The sequence below is a fragment of the Arachis ipaensis genome, chromosome B7 (genome assembly GCF_059453495.1).
Source record: "Arachis ipaensis isolate K30076 ecotype BB chromosome B7, ASM5945349v1, whole genome shotgun sequence".
Taxonomy (NCBI): domain Eukaryota; kingdom Viridiplantae; phylum Streptophyta; class Magnoliopsida; order Fabales; family Fabaceae; genus Arachis; species Arachis ipaensis.
In genome coordinates this window covers 78516354-78520213 of record NC_142442.1, presented here as the reverse complement: position 1 = coordinate 78520213, position 3860 = coordinate 78516354, and the positions used below count along the sequence as shown (strand labels likewise).

Below are 3860 nucleotides of genomic sequence, written 5' to 3'. Positions count from 1 at the left end.
TGACTGTGACGAGCTTCAAACTCGCGAGTGTTGGGCCTGTGACAGACGCAAAAGGATCAATGGATCCTATTCCAACATGATCGAGAACCGACAGATGATTAGCCGTGCGGTGACAGCGCATTTGGACCATTTTCACTGAGAGGACGGGAAGTAGCCATTGACAACAGTGATGCCCAACATACAGCTTGCCATGGAAAGGAGTATGAATGATTGGATAAAGGCAATAGGAAAGCAGAAGTTCAGGAGGAACAAAGCATCTTCATACGCTTGTCTGAAATTCTCACCAATGAATTACATAAGTATCTCTATCTTATTTTATGTTTTATTCATATTTTAATTATCAATCCTCCATAACCACTTGAATCCGCCTGACTGAGATTTACAAGATGACCATAGCTTGCTTCAAGCCGACAGTCTCCGTGGGATCGACCCTTACTCACGTAAGGTTTATTACTTGGACGACCCAGTGCACTTGCTGGTTAGTTGTGCGGAGTTGTGACAAAGAGTTGAGATTACAATTGTGCGTACCAAGTTGTTGGCACCATTGATGATCACAATTTCGTGCACCAAGTTTTTGGCGCCGTTGCCGGGGATTGTTCGAGTTTGGACAACTGACAGTTCATCTTGTTGCTTAGATTAGGTAATTTTATTTTATGTTTTATGCTTTTTTTCGAATTTTTTTTTTAAAATACAAAAAAAAATTTCTATTTTGTTCTTCAAAGTTTTTAAGAATGAATTCTAGAGTTTCATGATGATTTGTTGAAGTCTGGCTGGTTGTGAAACCATGTCTAAATTTTTGGACCGAGGTTTCAACTTATCATCACAAGAGCTTGTTGATTTCTATCAATCTTGCTGTTGAGTGTAATGATCTGCTAAAGCTTGGCTGGCCATTGGCCATGTCTAGTGTTTTGGACCGAAGCTTTTACTGAAAGCTTGGCTGGCTAGTAAGCCATGTCTAATTCCTGGACCGGAGTTTTAGACTAACATTGCATGATTCCTGGAATTCTTATTAAAAATTTTGAATCTCTTTACTTTCTTTTCCATATAATTTTTGAAAAATCAAAAAATTTTTTTTTTATAAAATCATAAAAATAAAAAATATTTTATGTTTCTTGTTTGAGTCTAGTGTCAATTTTTAAGTTTGGTGTCAATTGCATGTCTTTATTCTTCTTGCATTTTTCGAATATATGTAATATATTCTTCATTGATCTTCAAGTTGTTCTTGATGATTCCATTGCTCTGATCTTTAATTTCTCTTATTTTGTGTCTTTTGTTGTTTCTTACATGCATTTTTAAATTGTTATAGTCCTTAGTATACAAACTTCTGAATTTTGGTGTCTTGCATGCCTTGTTTATTTGATCTTAGTTGCATTTTTTATTGTTTCTCATCATTAAAAATTCAAAAAAAATTTTAAAATTGTGTCTTTTCAAGTCAATAATACAGAGAATTGAAGATTCAGAACATTCAGCAGAGGAATTACACAGAAAAAGATGGGCGTTCAAAACGCCCAGTGAAGAAGGAAAATTGGCATTTAAACGCCCGCCAGCCAGGGTACCTGGCTGGTCGTTAAATGCCCAAAAAGGTAGCATTTTGGGCGTTAAACGCCAGAATGGATGCCATTTTGGGCGTTTAACGCCAGGAGGACACTAGAGGGAAGATTTTATTTTTAATTCAAATCTTTTGCAAATTTTCATAATTTTTCAAAATCAAACTTTTTTAAATCATATCTTTTCAATCATATCCTTTCAAAATCAATTTCTTTTCAATTTTTTTATTTATTACTATTTTCGAAAATCCTTGCTACAATTAGTGATTTAATTCAAAATTTTCAAGTTGTTACTTGCCTATTAAGAAAGGATCAAAAATTTTAATTCTAGAATCATATCTTTTAATTTTTTGTTGGTCAAGTAATCAACTTTAATTTTTAAAAACTTTCTCTTTTTAATTTGATTCTCAATCATACGTTCTCAATCATGTCTTTTCAATTACATCTTTTCCAAAATTAAGTTTCAATCATATCTTTTTAATTTCTAATTCCAAAATCTTTTTCAAAAATTACTTAATTTCTTTCCCAATCTTAGTTTTCGAAAATCACTTACCAAATTTTCAAAAATTCTTTTAATTATTTCAAAATCTTTTTACTTTATTTTCAAAAATTCTTTCCCTCTTCTCACATCCTTCTATTTATGGACTAACACTCCTCCTCAATGTACAATTCAAACTCTATCCCTCTTGATAAGTTCGAATTCTCTTTTCTCTACCTCATCCTTCTATTTTTATTTTCCTCTGACATCTCAAGAAATCTCTATACTGTGGCATAGAGGATTCCATATTTTCTTCTCCTCTCTTTTCATATGAGCAGGAGCAAGGACAAGGGCATTCTTGTTGAAGCTGATCCTGAACCTGAAAGGACCTTGAAGAGAAAGCTAAGAGAAGCTAAAGTACAACTCTCTGTAGAGGACCTAACAAAGCTTTTCAAACAAGAAGAAGCCATGGCAGCCGAAAACAACAACAACAATGCCAACAATGCAAGGAAGGTGCTTGGTGACCAACAACAATGCCAATAAAGCTTAAGCCTCAATTAGTTTCTCTGACGCAACAGAATTGCAAGTTTCATGGACTTTCATTGGAAGATCCTCATCAGTTCTTAGCTGAATTCTTGTAAATCTGTGACACTGTCAAGACCAATGGGGTTGATCCTGAGGTCTACAAGCTTATGTTTTTTCCCTTTGCTGTAAGAGACAGAGCTAGAATATGGTTGGATTCACAACCTAAAGAAAGCCTGAACTCTTGGGAAAAGCTAGTCAATGCCTTCTTGGCAAAGTTCTTTCCACCTCAAAAATTGAGCAAGCTTAGAGTGGAAGTCCAAACCTTCAGACAGAAGGAAGGTGAATCCCTCTATGAAGCTTGGGAAAGATACAAGCAATTGATCAGAAGGTGTCCTTCTGACATGCTTTCAGAATGGAGCATCATAGGTATCTTCTATGATGGTCTGTCTGAACTGTCTAAGATGTTATTGGACAGCTCTGCTGGAGGATCTCTTCATCTAAAGAAGACACCTGCAGAAGCTCAGGAACTCATTGAAATAGTTGCAAATAACCAATTCATGTACACCTTTGAGAAGAATCCTGTGAACAATGGGACGCCTCAAAAGAAGGAAGTTCTTGAGATTGATACTCTGAATGCCATATTGGCTCAGAACAAAATATTGACTCAGCAAGTCAATATGATTTCTCAAAGTCTGTCTGGCATGCAAGCAGCAACAGGCAGTACCAAAGAAGCTTCATCTGAAGAAGAAGCTTATGATCCTGAGAATCCAGCAATGGAAGAGGTGAATTACATGGGAGAATCCTATGGAAACACCTATAATCCTTCATGGAGAAATCATCCAAACCTCTCATGGAAGGACCAACAGAGGCCCCAACAAGGCTTCAACAACAGTAATGGTAGAAGAAATAGGTTTAGCAATAGCAAGCCTTTTCCATCATCTTCTCAACAACAAACAGAGAATTCTAAGCAGAGCCACTCTGACTTAGCAACCATAGTCTCTGATCTAATCAAAACCACTCAAAGTTTCATGACTGAAACAAGATTCTCCATTAGAAATTTGGAGGCACAAGTGGATCAGCTGAGCAAGAAAGTTACTGAACTCCCTCCTAGTACTCTTCCAAGCAATACAGAAGAAAATCCAAAAGGAGAGTGCAAGGCCATCAACATGACCCACACGGCTGAACTTGGAGAGGAGGAAGAGGCAGTGATCTCCACTGAGGAATACCTCAATGGACGTCCACTGGTCTCCAAGGAGTTCCCTAATGAGGAACCATGGGAATCTGAGGCTCACACTGAGACCATAGAGATT

At 36.7% G+C, this 3860-nt stretch overlaps 1 non-coding gene across 1 annotated transcript; it reads right to left on the bottom strand.

Moving 5' to 3' along the window:
- Nucleotides 1–2849: 2849 nt before the first annotated feature.
- Nucleotides 2850–2957, bottom strand: LOC148553076 (small nucleolar RNA R71). Its single transcript, XR_015893509.1, has one exon. It is a non-coding gene; the product is annotated as a small nucleolar RNA R71 (small nucleolar RNA).
- Between the last annotated feature and the right edge of the window lie 903 nt (nt 2958–3860).